Here is a 22,378-nt window from a genome sequence, read left to right as displayed (position 1 = left end):
CTGGTTCAATTCCTGGCTTAGGTCACTGTCTCTGTGGAGTCTGTACGTTCTCCCTTTATCTGCGCGGGTTTCCTCCAGGTGCTCTGGTTTCCTCCCACAGTCCGAAAGACATGCTGGTTAGGTACATTGGCTACGCTAAAGTCTCCCTCGGTATATCTGAACAGGTGCCAGAATGTGGCGACTAAGGGATTTTCACAGTAACTTCATTGTAGTGTTAGTGGAAATCTACTTGTAATACTAATAAATAAACTTCAAAAACTTTTATCACGAGCCTTTTGAAAATCCGAATACACCAATGGTTCTCCTCTATCTATACTACAAGTAACATCATGTCAAACATGATTTCCCTTTCATAAATCCATGTAGGCTCTGCCCAATCAAATCACATCATTATTTTCAAAGCGTCTTGTTATCACAGCCTTTTTAATAGATTCTGACATTTTCTCTGCTATTGATATTGAACTAACAGATTTGTAATTCTCTGTTTCCTCTCTCCCTCCCTTCTTAAATAGTTTCAGGGGTTACAGTAGCTACTTTCCAGATTGTAAAACTTATCCAGATTTTACAAAATTTTGAAAGATAACCACAAATGCATCCATTATCTCCACAGCCACCTCCACCTCCTTCAACAATCTGGAATGTTACTCTTCAGCTCCAGGGGATTTCTAAACCTGAAATCCAATTAATTTTTCATGTACTAATTCTTTATTAATACTAATTTATTTCAGTTCCTCATTTTCACAAGCCCCTTAGTTCCTGAGTACTTACTGGAGATTTTCTGTGTGTTCTTCTACAAAGACAGACACAAACTGTGTAGTTTCTCCACCATTTTCCTATTCTTTATTGTAAATATTCCTGTCTCCATCTGTAATGGGCCCACATTTGTCTACCTGGAGGCTGAGAGACACAACAGTGTCCCAATTTGACACCTCGTCCTAAAGGCAACATTCCCTCAGTACTGCACTGGAGCATGTACTCAATTCTGTGCTCAAGCACTGGAATGGGACTTGAATCCAGAACCATTATAGAGAAATATACATGGCTCAAAAGTTCTAAGTTCATGTTTATTCATTAGTGTTACAAGTAGGCTTACATTAACACTGCAGTGAAGTTACTGTGAAAATCAAGACAAAATCAATACAAGAGCTAAACCGTTGGTTCAGCCAAGCAACATTTGCCTGAAATGTTATTCCTGGCAGCAATGTATCCAACTGCCAGCAACAGAACATCCTATCATCATTAAAAATCTTTGTAAGCCTACACATCACAAGGAATATGATTCTAAACATCGCTGTACTATTTAAAATCCTAAAGCTCTTGATGTCCATATCTTGATTCCCATTCACTCATCATCCCTGTGGTTACCAACTTACATTTGCTCCTGGCCTACCAATGTCTTAAATTTAAAATACTCATCCTTGTAGGTTCAAGTCCCTCCTTGTAATGTCCTTCCCTATCTCTGTAACATCCTCCAGTCCTAGAGCTCTCTGAGGTCTCTGCATTCCTCCATTCTGACTTCTTGCATATCTATCTCCTCCAATCTCACATTGGCAGTCTTATATTCAGCTGTCTAGGCTCTAAGGTTTAGAATTACTTTCCTAAACCTCACTACTTCTCTCTCCTCCTTTAGGGCATACCTTGTTATGAATGTGATGCTTTTTAAGGTTGCTATGCTTTAAACCATCTCTTTAATTTAACGTGAAAGGGAGCAATGAACAGAGTCATGCTATCTGATTAGTTCTACCTGACATGTCTATGTGGCTTGGTTACCAAGGAGACAGGGGTCCCAAATTGAGACATGCTGAGAGCAAAGTGCAAAAGGAACTTTGCACTTTGTTCAAAGGAACTTGGAAACAAAGGCAGGAACAGCTTGGTAGACTGTGGAAAGACCTTCTCTGAGTTTTTGGGCAGAAAGAGAGAAAGAGGGACATTGAGACAAAAGTTGCAGCCGGTGTGATCAGTAAAGAAGGCGAATGGTACTCTGCAAACAGAATGCGTGAGGGAGGACAGTCTCTGGTCAAACAGAAGAATTCCTTCTCAATCTAAAAATTCTAGGAGGTTTGCCCTGGTGAAGCCAGGAAAATAAATCACTGGAACAGGCCTTACTGCTGCTATTTGGTTTGGAAATTCTTTAAAACTGAAGGAAGCACCTTTTGATGGTCACTTGACACTAAGATTCAGTGAAGTGGTAAGACATGAACGAATTTCAAACTCAGAATGACAGTGGACTGTTTCCTGTAATGATTGTAATCCCGCAGACAGACTGCTGTAAAGTATATATGTGGGGTTAAGACACTAATATAGGTCCTGTTTTTTGTAATTTAGATTATTAGTTGACGATGGGTAATGTTTAGTCAAACCTGTTTTTAGTTTTTTGTTACAGTAAAAGTCTTAGAACTTGAAACCTTGTCATTAAATTTCTTTAAATTAGTCATTGAAAATTCAAATCTCTTGGTTAAAATTATCAGTCTCTATGGAGATTGTAACATCCTTAAAAACTATCTCTATGACCAAGCTTTTGTTCATCTATTCTAATACTTTGTGTGGGTTGGTGTCAAAGTTTGTCAGATAATGTTCCTGTGAAGTGCCTCGTAATGTTTTATTACATTAAAGGCACTTTATAAATGCAAGTTGTTATTGTAAGTTATAGCACTCAACCTCGATTGCTAATTGTAATACTCCAGTCATTGATTTCATTTTACATTCTACTACAACACAATGCATCAAAATATAAATACAGTAAGCATGGAATTCAGAAAAAGATCCTGGATAAAATTAATTAGCCATTGTACAAATAGAATGCCAGCAACAATACTGCTGGGCTTTGGTAACTCAAACTGTGTCACTTACTGCGGAGTCATCACAGTTTACAACAGGCTTGTATAAGAGCTGGCCCTTACAGTCCACAAGGCATTTTCATTCAGCCCGGGGAGGGTGAAAAGAAGTGGGGGGGAGGGGTGGAAAGAGTGGGGGTGGGGTTGGAAAGAGGGGAGTTGGGGAGAGGAGAGATAGGGAGGGACAGACATCAGACCCAGAAACAGCCTCAGACTCAGACCAGGTCTTGAACATGGCCCAGCCTCAGACATGATCCTGTGAGCCAGGAGAGAGCGAAGTGAGTGATGAAATGGGTGTGCGGAAGTGAAAGTGTGTGTGATTATATGTATAGTGTGTAGGGATACAGGGGAAAAGCAGGAAAATAGCACAATGCGCAAGGCTACGGAGAAAAGGTAGAGGAATGGCATCAAGTCCGGATGTTCATTTGGAGAACTAATGCAGACATGACAGGCCGAATGACCTCTTTCTATGCTGTAACAATTCTGTGATTGTGTGTGTGTGGGAGCAAGAGTGAGTGAATAACTGTGTGTGGGGAATTGAGAATGAGTGTTTGGAAGAGAGTGAGTGACTGTATGGGAGTGAGAGTGAGTGAGTATGTGAGTGTGTATGGAAGAGGGAGAGAGACTGTGTAATTGGGGGGGTGAGAGTGAGTGAGTTACTGTATATAAGAACATAACATAAGAACATAAGAAATAGGAGCAGGAGTAGGCCATCTAGCCCTTCCAGCCTGCCCCGCCATTCCAATTCCTGCCCTCTCCCCAGAACTCTTAATCCCCTCGCTTATCAAAAACCCATCAACCCGCGTCTTAAAAATATTTAGCGAGGCAGCCTCCACCACTTCAACGGGCAGAGAATTCCAGAGATTCACCACCCTTTGAGTGAAGAAGTTCCTCTTCAACTCCGTTCTAAACCGCCCCTCCTTTATCTTGAGGCTGTGCCCCCTAGTCCTACTATCCTTTCTGAGAGGGAAGAGTCTCTCCACCTCTATCCTATCCATCCCATTCATCATCTTATATGTCTCGATGAGATCTCCCCTCATTCTTCTAAACTCTAACAGAGAATTTGAGTGAGTGACTGTGTGTGGAAGAGTTTGAGCGAGTGTGCGACTGCATGTGTGGCAATACGAGTGAATAAGTGCCTGTGTGTGTGGGCAATGAGTAACTGAGGGAATATGTGTTTGTGGAGTGAAAGTAAATGTGTACTTCAAGCAGAGAAGTGAGTAGCTGTGTGGGGGAGTAAGCGAGTGTGTGACAGTGTGCAGGAGAGTGAGAATGAGTGTGTGGAGGAGAGTGTGAGAGACTGAGTGTGGGGGTCGAGAGTTGGAAAATGAATGAGCGCTGGTCAGTGCGAGTGACTGAGTACAGACAAGTTCATGGGGGGGGTGAGATCGAGAGACTAAGTGAATGCATGCGAGTATGGTGAGTGAATGCGAGAGAATGTGAGTGAATGAGAGAAGAGATTGAGATGAGATAAGAGAAGGGCAAATGTGAGAGAGTGACGGAGTGAGTGTGGGCAAATGTGAGTGAGTGATTCAGGGTGAGTTTGAGAGACTGAGTGAGTGAGGGAGTAGTTTGAGAGACTGAGGCCGGTATTTAATGACCTCGCTCAGATGAGGCTTGTAAAATCCCGCCGAGGCTAACAGAGAATTCCGTTTTGCAAGCCTCACCCACTCCGATTCTGGGGCAGATGTGCCGGTAAAATTCCGGCCTGAGTGTGTGGGAATGAGTGCACGAAGCTGAATGAGTGTGTCAGGTGACTGTGAGTTCGCCTTGCATCCCAGTCTCAGGCTGCTGAATCACCACCACACAACAATACATATGAACAGACCCACTCAGACTCATGCACCCACTGACCCTCTCACACTGTGGTCAATTTTATCACTTACTTTTTTAACTTAACAATTTATTGCTTTGACATTGCTGTACTTTTCTGCTGTACTGTTTGATCAAGCAGATGCAGTACGGATTCGTTAAGGGGAAGTCGTGTTTGACGAATTTATTGGATTTCTATGAGGATGTGACTAGTGCGGTAGACAGAGGGGAACCGGTGGATGTGGTGTTTTTAAATTTCCAAAAGGCATTTGATAAGGTGCCTCATAAAAGGTTGCTACAGAGGGTTAGGGTGCACGGAGTTGGGGGTAAGGTGTTAGCATGGATAGAGGATTGGCTGTCTAATAGGAAGCAGAGAGTTGGTATCAATGGGTGCTATTCTGGTTGGCGGGTGGTGACTAGTGGAGTGCCGCAGGGATTGGTGCTGGGGCCTCAACTATTTACCATTTATATAGATGATCTGGAGGAGGGGGCTGAGTGTAGGGTGACAAAATTTGCTGATGACACGAAGATGAGTGGAAAAGCAAATTGCGTGGAGGGTGTGGAAAGTCTGCAGAGAGATCTGGATAGGCTGAGCGAGTGGGCGAGGACCTGGCAGATGGAGTATAATGTTAGCAAGTGGGAGGGATCCACTTGTATCCACTTTGGCAGAAATAATAGTAGGAGGGATTACTATTTAAAAGGCGAAAAGCTGCAGCGTGCTACGGTGCAGAGGGACCTGGGGGTCCTTGTGCACGAGTCGCAAAAACCCAGTTTGCAGGTGCAGCAGATGATCAAGAAGGCGAATGGAATGTTGGCCTTTATAGCGAGGGGGATAGAATATAAAAGCAGGGAGGTCTTGCTGCAACTGTACAAGGCACTGGTGAGGCCGCAGCTGGAGTACTGTGTGCAGTTTTGGTTGCCGCATTTGCACAAGGATATATTGGCCTTGGAGGAAGTGCAGAGGAGGTTCACTAGGCTGATACCGGAAATGAGGGGGTTGGACTATGAAGAGAGACTAAATAGACTGGGTCTGTACTAGTTGGAGTTTAGAAGGACGAGGGGGGGATCTTATAGAGACGTATAAGATAATGAAGGGGATGGATAGGGTAGAGGTAGAGAGATTCTTCCCGTTTAGAAAGGATAGCAGGACTAGAGGACACAGCCTCAAGATAAGGGGGGGCGCAGTTTAGATCAGAGTTGAGGAGGAACTTCTTCACTCAAAGGGTGGCGAATCTTTGGAATTCTCTGCCCGTTGAAGTGGTGGAGGCTACCTCGCTGAATATATTTAAGTCATGGGTAGATAGGTTTTTGATAGACAAGGGAATTAAGGGTTATGGGGAGAAAGCGGGAAAGTGAAACTGATCCACTTCAGATCAGCCATGATCTTATTGAATGGCGGGGCAGGCTCGAAGGGCTAGATGGCCCACTCCTGCTCCTATTCCTTATGTTCTTATGTACTTTTGATCAACAATTGCTTATTAAAACTCCAACGTGTTTTTTAAGATTCAGTTTATTGCTGTGTCAAACCTTGGCCACGATTTTCTAAGAGAGAAACAAAGTGGTTGGCACAATGGTTAGCATCACACTGCCAGGGACGAGGGTTCGATTCTCAGCTTGGGTCACTGTCTGTGTGGAGTCTGCATGTTTTCCCCATTTCTACGTGGGTTTCCTCTGGCTGCTCTGGTTTCCTCCCACAGTCTGAAAGATGTGCTTATTAGGTGCATTGGCCATGTTAAATTCTCCCTCAGTGTACCCGAACAGGTGCCAGAGTATGGCGACTAGGGGATTTTCACAGTAACTTCATTGCAGTGTTAATGTAAGCTTACTTGTGACACTAATAAATAAACTTAAAGTGCTGCAACCAGCAGGAAAGCTGGAGTGTTTTATGCTGGCAGTGCTTGACAGGTAATATTCAACCATCTTAAGTCATTAAAAACAGTGAAAGCTGGGAACACGTCATAGAGAGAGTGAGTGACTGTGCGCAGGAGACTAAGAAAGAGTGAGTGTGAGTGTGGAAGAGACAGAATGTGTGACTATGTACATAGGGGAGTGAGAGTGAGTGAGTGACTGTGTGTGGGAGTGAGAATGAGCTGGTAATCCTGGCTTCACAAAGGTTGGGATGCCATCTTTAAATCTCAGAGTCATGTTACAGACACCCCACCCACCGTCCCATGGAGATGGTGACCCTCCTACTGACTGCACCCCCAACTCCTTAACATTGAGGGGCCACCTCCCCTCCACCCCTGAATGAATGGGTCACCTCCTCCCCACACCATGTAGGCATGAGATGCAACAAATCCACCCACGCACCAATCAGAAGCCTGACCCCAATACCTCACAGGAGACATACTGATCTGTCACCAAAGGCCCTGCACCCGCCTCAAACCCCTACCTCCCCCCACTGCCCTCACCTCGGCCTGCCTTCAGATTCTGCCCCTTGGCAATGGGCGTCACTGCCAGGGTGTCACTGTAAAAAAAAAGTTTATTTATTAGTCACAAGTAAGGCTTACATTAACATCGCAATGAAGTTATTATGAAATTTCTCTAGTTGCCACACTTCGGCACCTGTTTGGGCCAATGCACCTAACCAGCTCGTCTTTTAGACTGTGGGAGGAAACTGGAGCACCCGGAGGAAACCCACGCAGGCACGGGGACAGCATGTAAACTCCACACAGGCAGTGACCCAAGCTGGGAATTGAACCCGGTCTCTGGTGCTGTGAGGCAACAGTGCTATGCGAATGTGCCATCCTATAAGGGTGGTGAGGGAATAGTGCCAGACTCTTCTATGACTGAAAGCAAATCCCCTATTCCAGCATGAGAGCTCTCAAAACAAACAGTGAACCAAGGTCTTCAGAACAAAACAAAAGAGAATAGAAAAAAACTGCAGTGTTAAAAGAATGAGGTTGAGTGGGCAGCTGCGGTGAAAAGAGGAAGTACTTGATGCTTACTGGAACCTGAGCTGATTGTATCAACAATAAACTCTCAGATCTGTTTTGGAGCTGTCAATCAAAGCAACTGAAAGTGGTCAGGCAGCACCTGAAAGTGGTCAGGCTACAGAAGGGAATCCCCTAATAAAAGTGACATCTCCTGCCAGTCAAAGGACTTCAAAGGGTTCTGCTCACACCTGGGGTTTCTGAGAAGGAGCAAAGCTATTCCCCTAGTGAAAGTAACATCTCCTGATAGTCAGAGGACTTCAAAGAAGTCTGCTCACAGCAGAAAGTTTTGAGAAGGGGAATTCCTTCTGTAGAATTGAGTGTTGCTGTGATTTTGAGGGCTTCTAGATGTCCAGGGGGCATAGATGGATATTTAAGTGACCAGGCCACTTCAAATGTTTATAGTACACAGCCAAGAGTGAAGATTGTTAACAGAATGCTGCCTGAGTTCACCATGCTAAGAGTGATCTCCACTTTTTCCAGGGCAAGAAGGGGAAGTCCAGCCACAAGAACCCCTTTCCGGGGGAAAGTCCCAAGGTCAACCATTTCCTCCAAGTCCAAGCCCAACCAACCCCAAGGTCCTTGAGAGACACTCCTTCTGCAACTGAGAAGCAGCAATGTGGCACATGGGCTCATAATTTACCTCCTTGCCCCCACCTTCCTCCAACTTCGCCCTCCCCCAGTTCCTGGGAATCCAAGGCACCAGGTTCATGCTTGTCCTGCTGGGGATGGAAGCATTCCGAGAAGCTTGAGAATTGGGCTTCAAACTAGGAAGTGTGCATAGTAATAATGTTCCACCTGCTATTGGGTGAGAACCTGATCGTGGCCAGCATGGTGGGCAGGGAGACTACCACTGGGTTTAATGTCTGGCAAGAATCCTGTTTTGGCCTTCACGCCTGATTCAATGAGCCAGTGGTGGTCCGTCTGTGGAAACTCGTTCCACCCCCTTGCCTTTCTGAAATTTGCTCAAAGGCCCTTTGATGAATGAAAGTATGCAAATATAGCCTACCAAGAGAAAATATTGGAAAAATCTGGTTTACAGCATAAATAGAAACCATTCTTCCCATCATGTCCCTGCTAGTCCATTTGCTAGAGCAATCCAAATCTAATTTCATTGCTAATCTCTCCCTAAAGCCCAGAATCTTGCTCCACTACAGATGTCTAACCACAACTCCCTTCAAGAAGTTTTAACTTTACTCCTCATTCTCTTTGTGAGTTTGAAATTGACGATTGCTTGTCACTGAACAATAACTTGCATTGATATAATGCCTCGAATGCAGTTTAATATCCCAAGAACTCTTGCAGGAGTCTTATCAATCAAAATTTAATAGGGAGCCACGTAAGTCGATACTCAGAAAGTTTAGTCAAAGAGTAAGTTTTAAGGAGTGTCTTCAAGGAGGAAAGAGAGGGAGAGAAGCAGAGGTTTAGGTCGGAATTTCAGAGATTAGGACCTGAGTAATTGAATACACTGTTAACAACGTCAGAAAGGATTCAGGAGAATGAGGAGATGAGGAGTTATGAAGATAGCTTGGAGAAGTTGGGACTATTTTGCTTTGAGAAAAGAAGGCTAAGAGGAGATTTGATTGAGGCAAACAAAATCATAAGGGCAGAGATAAGAAAAAAACCGTTCTTACATTCAAAAGGAATAATTACAAGAGGACACAGATTTAAGGTAATTCACAAAATAAGCAAAAGCAATATGAGTGAAAAACCTATTTTCTGGAATTAACTTTGTAAGAGTGTGATGGAGGCAAATTCAATGAGGCATTCAAAAGGGCACAAGACTGTTATTTGAAAAGGAAAAGCGTGCAGGGTTGCAGGGAGAAGACAGGAGAATGACAGCACAGTAGTCGACAGTATCAGGACCCGGGTTCTATTCCTGGTTTGGGTCACTCTCTGTGTGGAGTTTGCACATTCTCCTTGTGTCCGTGTAGGTTTCTTCCGAGTGCTCTGGTTTAACCTCACAGATCGAAAGACTTGCTGGTTAGGTGCATTGGCTATGCTAAATAATCCCTCAGTGTGCATGAGCAGGCGCCGGAGTGTGGCGACTACGGGATTCTCACAATAACTTCATTACAGTGTTAATGTAACCCTACTTGTGATTAATAAATAAACTTTAAATGAATTGCTCATTTGGAGAGCCAGTGCAGATACAAATGGCCTCCTTCTGGACTTGAACAACCCTGTGATTCTGTGAGTTAAAGAGATTGAGAATGCACAAGAGGCCAGAAGAATCTTGGAAGGTTGTAGGGCTAAAGTAGTTACAGAGATAGGACAAGGAGGAATTGAAAAACAAGGGGGAGAACTTTAAAATCATGGCATTTCTGGACAGGAATCAATATGAGCTGATATGTGAATGGAACTTGGTGCAAATGGGGATAAGGACAGCAGAATTTTGGATCACCTCAGGAAGGTGCAAGTTATGATGCTGGCCAGGAATGCATTGACAAGACTGAAAGTAACAAAGTCATGAACAAGGCTTTCAACACAAATGTGCTGAGGCAGAGATGCATTACAGAAGTGGAAGTATGTGTGACGACCTATAAACATGACTAGAAGCAAATACCACACAGAGCAATGTAGTGAAAACCAAATGAACGTAAGCACAACCAAAGGGAGTTAAACTGCAGATCAACAAGGGATTTTCGTTTAATTGACAAAGCCAGGTGAAGTGCTAAGCCCAAGCAATGGGTTGAATTTTATACACCCACAGCAGGCATGTTTCTTGTGGGGAGGGGGCACATATAATTGGCTGGGTTCCCAGCCCGCCACCTTCCTGGCTACCCAAGCTTACACATGTGATATGGGGTTGGTCAGGTACCAAACTCAGCAGCCAGTTGCTATAATTAAATAGTCAGAATCATCTGGAGCACATGTTTTAGGGTGGCACAGTGGTTAGCACTGTTGCCTCATAGCGGCAGGATCCCAGGTTCAATTCCAGCTTCGGGTCACTGTCTGTGTGGAGTTTGCACATTCTCCCCGTGTCTGTGTGGGTTTCCAGGTGTTCCGGTTTCCTCCCACAGTCCAAAGATGTGCAGGTTAGGTTGATTGGCCATGACAAATTGACACTTAGTGTCGGGGGATTAGCAGGATAAATGCATGGGGTTATGGGAATAGGGATTGGGTGGGATTGTGGCCAGTACAGATTCGATGGGTGGCCTCCTTCTGTACTTAGAGACTCTATGACTTGACGAGAATCCATTCGACTTGTTATCAAGTGAACTGGTTCTGATAAAACACTGCTTGTGCCACTCAGATGGATATAAATGGTACAAATAATGACATGGTCACAGTTCAATTCCCATACTAGCTAATAGCCAGGGGCAGCACTGGTTAGCATTGCTGCCTCACAGTGCTAGGAATCTGGGTTTCTACCTTGGGTCACTGTCTGTTTGGAGTCTGCATGTTCTCCCTGTGTCTGCATGGGTGCTCCAGTTTCCTCCCACAGTTTGAAAGACGTGCTGGTTAGTGCATTGGCCATGCTAAATTCTCCCTCATTGTACCCGAACAGGCGCCACAATGTGGGGATTTTAATAGTAACTTCACTGCAATGTTAATATAAGGTCAAACACACCCCTTCCCTCCTACCCGCACTCTGCCTCATGCCCACCATTTCCCCTCCCACCATCAATTCTCCCTAATGTACCCAAACCCTCCAGGTCCAGGAACCCAGAGTTACCTGCTCTGGGGACCTTTGTGCTTTGGTTTTCTTCTCTGCAGCTGGCAGGGCCAGAGAATCCCACTCAATGTGACTGAAGTTGGAAATGAACATGCTGGAAAACAGTGAATATATTCACAACAGAACCCCCGATGTCATTGGTACCATACTGCCACTTTATCTAGGCAGTCTAAAAGGCATCAACTCGTGGGACAAGCTGCAGAAACTGACCAAAATGACTGACAAGAACTACTAAAAAGGGCATTGATTTGGGTCATTAGGATTTCTGTGCTTTTCTGATTGGAGGAATTACCCTGATGAAGCATTCTCAGTTTATGAGGTACTTCTTTGCTTTCTTGAAGAAGCAGCCGTAGGAGCAGCCTTGTTAATCATGATGAATATCAATTGGTTCTGAAAGAGCATGACTGCTGAGAGGGGCTGCTTGTCAAAGCACTTACTGTAGTAAAAGGATTTGGCACATAAAGGGTTAATGTGATACTGAGTACAGTACCACCCACAAAGCAATGCAAGACGACACCTGATTTGTACCTAGGGGTCAATGCAGCATTGAAAAGAACTATATGTAGAAGCAAGCATGGAGGGAGCTTCTTGCTTGGGCCTTTATTGTTTATACTATGTACATACTGATGAACTACCTAAGGCTATGAATACCTTAATAAGGCCTACCAAATTATGCCCAATACCTTTCAACACTTCTCCCAATCCTAAGGTCCATAGGCCAAATGTCACTTTCCTGGATATCTCACACGAACATTGCTTCAGCAGATTGTTACACCACCATGTGCAGCCAGCTGCCTTTGAGAGCACCTAGCCCTATTTACAGGTGCCTATGAAAGTTGCACTTTTCTGAACACTGCATCAGGTAACAGGATAATTACCTGCTTTCTGGGTCTGTGGTGTACAACTGCAATAGGAGTCAATTATAACATTAACTTTCCAATATGTTGATTATGAGTTGCTTTGATTCATTATTGTCACATGTATTGAGATACAGTGAAAAGTATTGTTTCTTGTGCGCTATACAGACAAACATCCCGTTCATAGAGACGGAAAGGAAAGGGTGCAGAATGTAGTGTTACAGTGGTAGCTAGGGTGCAGAGAAAGATCAACTCACTATAAGCAGCCAGAATGAGGGAGTTATGAGCTTCCCTCGTGCACTGCGCATCATCTCTGTTCACTTGCAGCTTTCAGGACACCAGATATCTTAATTCTAGATTTACATCTGCTCTAAAAAAATGTTTAATAGGTTTTACTCACCATTATTTTTTGTCTTTGCCTTTTGCACTTTGGAACCAGGAGGAGGGATGGCAAACAAGTAGGTACATCAGGGTTATGCAATATTCATCAGACAAGTGTTACTGGAAAAATTAAAAATTTTTTTTTAAAACCAAGGGTACCAGATTTTAGAGTTGGTGATGTATTAAAGGTGGCATATTGGTGTTGTCAATGGGCTGCCAAATGAAGCGACCCAGGGAAATGCTCGGAGATCTGGTTTGAATCTGACTGCAGCAGATGATGAAATTTGCTTTCAATAAAAATGAACAAGTTGGATGACCATGAAAACACTGTTGATGGCCGTAAAAATCCATCTGGTTCACTGATGTACTTTAGGGAAGGAAATCTGACGTTTTTATCTTGTATGACTCTGGACTCTGACATGGTTGACTCTTAAATGCCTTCTGAAATATTACATCAAACTCTACGAAGTCAAGGGGGAGGCAATGGCCCAGTGGTATTATCACTAGAATATTAATTCAGAAACTCAACTCGTCCTGAGGGCCCAGATTTGAATCTTGCCATGGCAGATGGTGGAATTTGTATTCAATAATAAAATGATGCTGATGACCATGAAACCATTGCCGATTGGTGGAAAAACCCATCTGGTTCACGAATGTCCTTTAAGGAAGGAAATCTGCTGTCCTTACCCATTCTGGTCTACATGTGACTCCAGAGTCAACCACAGCAATGTGGTTGACTCTCAACTGCCCTCGGGCAATATATGCTGGCTGGCCAAGCAGCGAAACCCATGTCTCACGAATGAATATAAAAATAAATCATCGAATGCAGAAGTGGTTCAAGAAGGCAGCTCACCACCACCCCCTCAACGGCATTCATGGATGGACAACAAATGCTGGCCGAGTCAGTGACACCCACATCCTATAAATTAACTTTAAAGAATGAGTATTCACTGCTAACCTCAGCTACCATGGCTAAACGACTGGCAGGAACAACAGCAGAAAGCTGCAGAGAGAAGAGGGTAAAGGAGGGAGGTTGCAGATGTTAAAAGCTACACAGTTTTACCAGACCATAAAAATACTGCAAAACTCTAGTTACTTAAAGAGTAGTATGTCCCGAAGCATGGTACATTGGGGAGACCATGCAGACGCTACGACAACGGATGAATGAACATAGCTCGACAGTCACCAGGCAAGACTGTTCCCTTCCTGTTGGCGAACACTTCAGTGGTCACGGGCATTCAGCCTCTGACCTTCGGGTAAGCATTCTCCAAGGCGGCCTTCACAACACACGACAGCGCAGAGTCGCTGAACAGAGACTGATAGCCAAGTTCCGCACACATGAGGACGGTCTCAACAGGGATCTTGGGTTCATGTTGCACTATCTGTAACCCCCGTGACTTGCCTGGGTTTGCAAAACCTCACTTACTGTACTGTCTGGAGACAATACACATCTCTTTAAACTGTGATCAGTGCTCCTTCCACTCACATTATCAGCCACTTCAGGTCTTGAACAGCAGGTTAGGTGTAAGGATTCGCATTTTAATCAGTAATCTCTAAACTGTCTGTGCTTTATATGCTCTGTCTGAGGCCAGAACTCTCCATTCACCTGACGAAGAGGCAGTCCCCTCGAAAGCTTGTGAGTATATTATCAAATAAATAGGTTGGACTAAAACCTGGTGTTGTCAGACTTTTTACTCCGCTTCACCAGACAGAGAGACTGTTACAGAGCTATGCCATTTCTTGTAGCTCCCACTGTAGCTCAGAAGCAGGTAACGCACTTCAATGCATATAGCTCTAAGTTTCTGCAACATTGGGTTAATTAAGGCTGCAGCTGGAGACATAAACCAGATAAGCCAATTGCAGATTGCAGACATGCCTGCATTTTTAAAATCTGGTTTATGTGATGTGAGTATCACTGGCTGGCCAGCATTTATTGCCCATCCCTAATGAGGAGGTGAGAGCCACATGAACGATTGCAGTCCATGTGGTGTTATGTACACACACAATGTTGTTTGGAAGATCCAGGATTGATGAAGGTCATGGATGCACTCTTCACGAACGTGAATAATGGCATCCCTTTCAACATGAAGGCAACGAATCAGAAAAGATAGGGCTCTAAGCTTTGTCAACTTTGCAGGCATTTACCTACTACAGAATACAATTGATTGCACCTACACAACCTTTACTGCTCCATAATAAGTCCCTGGAGTATACAATAACTGGAATGGCTTCCAATTAGTGAGTCGGACAATAGCTAGGTGGTGCAAAAGTGGCATGAAGTGTTATTGCTTTAAATTATGTGACTTTGGCAAGATGTCTGATTGTACATTATACCTTAATGTCTTCCTGAGGCATTGAAATGTATGACATTCAAGAAATAAACTCTACGCTCCTGAGGAAGTTTGATATAATGAGTACGTGGCATAGGCAACACTTAGTGACAAGCAATCTTTGTGCTGTCCATGAAATAAAAGGTACAGCTGTCTGACCAGGTTACTCTAAGTGTGATATTTTACTCTTTGTTTAATGTCAAGTCTTAGGGTTAGAAGAAATAGAAGCTGTAGCCATTTGGTCACTTGAACCTGCTCTGCCATTCAATCATGGTTGATCTGTTAAGGTCTTAACTTCGCTCTCCTGCCTGCCCCCCATAACTTTTAACTCCCTTGTAGATCAAAAATTTGTCTAACTTAGCCTTGAATATGTTCAGCGGCCCGCCTTCACTGCTCTCTGGGGTGCAGAATTCCAAAGATTACATATTCTCTCAGAGGAGAAATTTCTCCTCGTTGCTATCTTAAATGGAAGACCCTTCCTTTTGAAACTGTGCCCCTCTTGTTCTAAACTCCCTGTCAAGCCTTCTCAGGATCTAATTGACTCACAAGATCATCTCTCATTGTTCTAAACTCCAATAAATATAGGCCTAACTTATTCAACCTTATAAGACAACCCCTTCATCCCAGGAATCAACGTGGTGAACCTTCTCTGAATTGCCTCCAATGCAAGTATAGTCCTCCTCAAAAAAGGAGGCCAAAACTGTACACAGTACCCTTTCTGTGGCCTCACCAATGGCCTGCACAGCTGCCTATTTTCATACTCCATCCCCCTTTTGCAGTAAAGGCCAACTTTCCATTTGTTTTCCTAATTACTTGCTTAACTGCATGCTAATTTTTTTGTTATATATGTATGAGAATGCCCAGATCCCCCTGTAATCTAGCATTTTGCAGTCTCTCCATTTAAAATAGCTCAATGCTTTCCTATGCTTCTTACCAAAGTGGACAACCTTAAATTTTCCCACCTTATACTTCATCTAAATGTTTATCCACTCACAGAACCTAACTTCATGCTTTTGAAGACCATTTGTATCCTTCTCAACTTGCTATCATACATATTTTTGAATTGTCAGAAATTTGGCTATCTGGAGGATTGTGCCAAAATTGGGACAGCTGTCTCACAGACTAGTCATTCTCATGGAATCTTACCTTTCAGACAATATTCCAGACATCACCATCACCATCCCTGGGTATGTCCTGTTGCAACGGTAATAGACTCACCAAAGGTGCCATCTACCCTTAGCAAATGAATCAGTACTCCTCCATTTTGAATATCAATGGGAAGAAGCACTATGGGCGCAAAATGCATAGAGTGTATTCTGGGTGGGGGACTTGAATGTCTATCACCAACAGGGCCTCAGCACCACTACCTGACTCAGCCTGAATTGGCTGAGTCTTAAAGAACGTAACTGCTAGGCTGGGTTTGCAACAGGTGGTAATGGATCCAACAAGAGGGACAAACCTACAGGACCTCATCCTCAACAGTCTAACTGTCACAGATGCATCTGTCTATCGAATTTCCCTTTGAAATCATTGATCATCTCTTCTTCCACAAACCTCAGGGGCAGTGAGTTCCAGTCCATTACCATGCTGGGGTAAATAAAATTTCTTCACACCCTCCCTTTAACTCTTGCCCAACAACTAAAATCTATACCCCCTGTCATCTTATCATTGGCTAATATGGTGTGGAGATGCCAGCATTGGACTGAGGTGGGCACAATAAGAAGTCTCACAACACCAGGTTAAAATCCAACAGGTTTATCTGGTAGCACAAGCTTTCGGAGCACTGCCTCTTCATCAGGTGAGCAGATAGTTGGGTTCACAATCAGGGCATATATAGACACAGACTCAATAATGATTAGAATGCTAGTACTAACAAGTAATCAAGTCTTTACAGGTGCAGACAATGTGAGTGGAGAGAGGGTTAAGCACAGCTTAAAGAGGTGTGAATTGTCTCAAGCCAGGGCAGTTAGTGAGATTTTGCAAGCCCAGGCAAATCATGGGGGCTACAGATAGTGTGACATGAACCCAAGATCCCAGTTGAGGTTGTCCTCATTTGTGTGGAACTTGGCTATCAGTTTCTGCTCAGCATTGTCACAATCTTGAACGCCGCCTTGGAGAACACTTACCTGAAGATTGGAGGCTGAATGTCCTTGACTGCTGAATGTTCCCTGACAGGAAGGGAACACTCTTGCCTGGTGATTGTCGAGTGGAGTTCATTTATCTGTTGTTGTAGTGTTTGCATGGTCTCACCGATGTACTATAGCTCGAGACATCTTTTCCTGCAGCATATCAGTTATACAACGTTCGCTGACTTCCATTAGTACATGCTGTGTACCTGGTGGATACTGTTCTCACGTGAGATGATGGCATCCGCGTCGATGATCCGGCACGTCTTGCAGAAGCTACTGTGGCAAGGTTGTGTGTTGTCGTGGTCGCTGTTCTGAAGGTTGGGTAGTTTGCTGCAGTCAATGATCTGCTTGAGGTTGCATGGTTGTCTGAAGGCAAGTATTGGGGGTGTGGGGATGGCCTTGGTAAGATGTTCACCTTCATTGATGACATGTTGAAGGCGCCAAAGAAGTTGTTGTAGCTTCTCTGCTCCAGGGAAGTACTGGATGACAAGGGTACTCTGTTGGCCATGTCCCATGTTTGTCTTCTTAGGAGGTCAGTGTGGTTTTCGTTGTGGCATGTCGGAACTGTCATTCAATGAGAATATCCTGTTCTTTTGAGGGCGTCTTTCATTGTCTGTAGGTGTCTGTTATGTTCCTTCTCATCTGAGCAGATCCTGAGTATACAGAGGGCTGTGTATACAAAGGATGGCTTCTTTAATGTGTTTAGGGTGGGAGCTGAAGAAGTGAAGTTATCTATGCGCTTGTAGTAAAATGAAGTGCTGAGGTGACCGTCCTTGATAGCAATGCATGTGCCCAAGAATGCAATTGATTCTGGAGATAGTCCACAGTGAGTCTGATGGTGGGATGGAACTTGTTGATGTCATCATGTAGTTGTGCAGTGATTCTTCGCCATGAGTCCAAAGGAAGAAAATGTTTCTGGTTGAGATGTCCATTGCGATGAGGAGAGTTCCTGGTTCAACTGCTCCATGGGGGCTGAGTTTCTGAAACTCAGAAACTTAGCACCCATGGAGCAGTTGAACCAGGAACATTCCTCGTCACAATGGCTGTCTCGGCACTCTACACCATTATCCCTCACGACGACGGCATTGATGCAACTGCCTCAACACTCAATGCCGACAACTGCCAATCTCCAGACGTAATTTTACAACTCATCCAGTTCATCCTGGACCACAATGTCTTCACCATCAACAACCAGTTCTTCATCCAATCACACAGAACAGCCATGGGGACCAAAGTCACACCTCAGTATGCCAACATCTTCATGCACAGGTTCGAACAAGACCTTTCACCACACAGGACCTTCAACCGACCTGGTGCACGGTACATGCTATGCAACTCAGCCAATGTTGTGTACCTGATACGCTGCAGGAAAGGATGTCCCAAGGCATGGTACATCAGCGAGACCATGCAGACACTATGACAATGGATGAATAGACACCGCTAGACAATCGCCTGGCAAGACTGTTCCCTTTCTGTTGGACACTTCAGCAGTCAAGGGCGTTCAGCCTCTGATCTTCGGGGAAGCATTCTCCAAGATGGCCTTCAAGACACATGACAATGCAAAATCGCTGAGCAGAAACTGATTGCACATGAGGACAGCCTCAACCGAGATCTTGGGTTCATGTCACACTACCTGTATCCCCCACGAATTGCCTGGGCTTGCAAAATCTCACTAACTGTCCTGGCTTGAGACTGTTCACACCTCTTTAACCTGTGCTTAACCCCCTCACCACTCACATTGTTTGTACCTGTAAAGACTTGATTACCTTTTAAGACTTGCATTCCAATCATTATCTTGCAATTAAGTCTGTGTCTATATATGCCCTGTTTGTGAACAGAATACCTATTCACCTGATGAAAGAGCAGAGCTCTGAAAGCTTGTGCTACCAAATAAACCTGTTGAACTTTAACCTGGTGTTGTGAGACTTCTTACATTGGCTAATAGAAAGCTTTTTTCTCAACTACCTTACCCAAACTGGTCATGATCCAGTACATCTCTGTCAAATCAGGAGTGAACTAGCTACATGGATTCAGAACTGGCTTCGCCACAAAAGACAGATGGTAGTGATGGGAGTGTGTTTTTCTGAATGGAGGTCTTAACTGGTGGTGTTCCACAGGGGTCAGTGCTGGAACCTCTGCTGTTTGTAATATATATAAATGACTTTGAAGAAAACATAATTGGTCTGATTAGCAAGTTTGCAGATGATAGTAAGATTGGTGGAGTTGTGGATAGTGATGAAGATTGTCAAAGAATACAGCAAGATATAGACAGGTTGGAAAATTGGGCAGAGAAATGGCAGATGAAATCCAATCCAGACAAATACAAGGTGATGCATTTTGGTAGATCCAATTCAGGTGGGAGCTACAAAATAAATAACAGAACCATCAGGAGCATTGACACATCTGGGCCTGCTGGTCCACAGATCCTTAAAAGTGGCAGCACAGGTGGAAAAGGTGGTGAAGAAAGCATATGGCATGCTTGCCTTCATTGGAAGGGGCATCAAGTATAAAAGATGGCAAATTATGTTGCAGTTATATAAAACATTGGAAGGCCACATTTGGAATACTGTGTCCAATTCTGGTCACCACATTACCAGAAGGCTTTGGAGAGAGTACAAAAAAGGTTTACCAGGGTGTTGCCTGGTATGGAGGGTATTAGCTTTGAGGAGAGTTTGAATAAACTGGGATTATTCTCGCTGGAAAGACAGAGGCTGAGGGATGACCTGACAGAAGTTTATAAAATTATGAGGGGTATAGATAGGATGAACAGCTGGAAGCTTTTTCTCAGGGCTGAAATGACAATCACAAGGAGGCACAAGTTGAAGGTAAGGGAGGAAAGGTTCAGTGGAGATGTGGGGGTAAGTTTTTTTATGATGTGGGTATGCCGGCGTTGGACTGGCGTAAACACAGTAAAAAGTCTGACAACACCAGGTTTTAGTCCAACCTATTTATTTGATAATATACTCACTAGCTTTCGGGGTTACCCCCTTCGTCAGGTGAAAACTAAGTTTTTTTACACAGAAGATGGTGGGGGTCTGGAATGCACTGTCAAGTGAGGTGGTTGAGGCAGATATGTTAGCGACATTTAAGACTTATCTGGATTGATGCATGAACAGATGGGGAATAGAGGAATACAAATGGTTGGTCTAGATAGAGCAATGTGATGGGCGCACGCTTGGTGGCTGAAGAGCCTGTTCCTGTGCTGTACTGTTCTATGTCCAAATTCCTTTGCTCCAAGGAGACCAACACCAGCTTTCTCCAACCTAATCATATAGCTAAAATCCCTTATCCCTCGAATCATTCTAGTAAATCTCCTCTGCACTTTCTCAAGGGTCCTCACATCTCTCCTAACATGTAATGGCTAGATCTGGAACTGATACTCTAGTGGTGGCCAAACCAGAGATTTATCTAGCTGGCGTGGTGACACAGTGTTTAGCACTGCTGTCTCACGTGTCAGGGCACCGGGTTCAATTTCGGCCTTGGATTACTGTCTGTGTGGAGTTTGCACATTCTCCCCGTGTCTGCATGGGTTTCCTCCGGGTGCTCTGGTTTCGTCTCAGTCCAGGTTAGGTGGATTAGCCATGGTAAGTTGCCTCGTTCTGTCCAAAGATGTGCAGGTTAGATGGACTGGCTGTGCTAAGTTGCCCCTTAGTGTCCAAAGGTGTGTAGGTGAGGTAGATTGGCCTTGCCAAATTGCCCCTTAATGTCCAAAGATAGAAAGATAGAAAACAGAAACAGGAGCACACCATTCATCCCTTCCAGCCTGCTCTGCCATTCATTTTGATCTTGGCTGATCATCTAACTCAATATCCTGATCCCCCTTCTCCCCATATCCCTTGATCCCTTTGGCCCCAAGAGCTATATCTAATTTCTTCTTGAAATCAGACAATGTTTTGGCCTCAACTACGTTCTGTAGTTGTGAATTCTATACATTCACCACCCTGTGGGTGAAGAAATTTTTCCCCACCTCAGTTGTAGAAGTTTTATCCCCTATCCTCAAACCATGACCCCTAGTTCTGGACTCCCCCACCATTAGGCACATTCTTTCTGAATCTACCCTGTCTAATCCTGTTAGAATGTTATAAGTTTCCATGAGATCCCCTCTCACTCTTCTAAACTCCAGTGAATATAGTCTCTCCTCATATGACAGATCTGCCATCCCAGGAATAAGCCTGGTAAAACTTTGCTGTACTCCCCCTATAGCAAGGATGTTCTTCCTCAGATAAGGGCACTAAACTGCACACAATATTTGAGGTGTGGCCTCACCAATACCCTATACAATTGCAGCAAAACATCCCTACCCATATATACAAATCATCTCACTATAAAGGGCACCAAGGTCTCGTTGAGTATCCAACTCTCTCAATTTACACCCATTCAAGAAAGGATCTGTCTTCCTATTATTGCTACCAAAGTGGATAACCTCATATTTATCCACATTATGCTGCATCTGACATGCATATGTCCACACATTTAGCCTGTCCAAATCCTATTGAAGCATCTCTGCATCCTCTTCACAACTCAACCTCCAACCCAACATTGTATCATCTGCAAATCTGGAGATAACACATTTAACACCATCTTCCAAATCATTAATATATAATGTGAACAGTTGGGGTCCTAGCACAGATCCCTGCAGAATCCCACTAGCCACTGACTGCCAATCAGAAAAAAGATACATTTACGCCAATACTTTGCTTCCTATCTGTTAACCAGCTTTCTATGTATCTCAAGAAATTACTTACAATGTGCTTTAACTTTACATAGCAGTGTTACGTGAGGCCTTGTCAAAAGCCTTCTGAAAGTCTAAATAAACATTGATTGGTTCTCTTCAGTCAACTCTACTCATTACATCCTCAAAGAATTTCAATAAATTCATCAAGTATGATTTCCTTTCTGTAAATCCATGCTGACTTTGATTATACCACTGCTTTCCAAATGCTGAGTTATGAAATCCTTGACAATGGGTGCTACCAACTTGCCCAGTACCAATGTTAGGCTCACTGGTCTATAGTTGTTTTCTCTCTACCTCCCTTTTTGAATAGAGGCTTACATTAGCTACCCTCCAATCTGAAGGAATCAGTCCTGAGGCCAAAGAATTTTGGAAAATAACCACCAATGGATCTAGTATTTCCAGGGCCACTTCCTTAAGCACTCTGGAATGAAAATTATCAGGACTTGGAGATTTACCCACCTTCAATCCCATCAATTTCTCTACAAATGCTGATTTCTTTCAGCTCCCCACTGAAAGTTGTTTCTCGCAGAACTTCTGGTACATTATTCGTGTCTTCCTTTGTGAAGACTGAAGCAAGGTATGAATTTAATTCCTGAGTTATTTCTATATTCCCCATTATGAATTATTCAATATCTGACTGTAAGGGGCCTACATTAATTTTTGTCAATCTTGTTCCCTTTACATACCT

The sequence above is a fragment of the Carcharhinus amblyrhynchos genome, unplaced genomic scaffold, assembly GCF_965287045.1.
Source record: "Carcharhinus amblyrhynchos unplaced genomic scaffold, sCarAmb.v2.hapA scaffold_75, whole genome shotgun sequence".
NCBI lineage: Eukaryota > Metazoa > Chordata > Chondrichthyes > Carcharhiniformes > Carcharhinidae > Carcharhinus > Carcharhinus amblyrhynchos.
Note: the sequence above shows the minus strand (reverse complement) of the source record.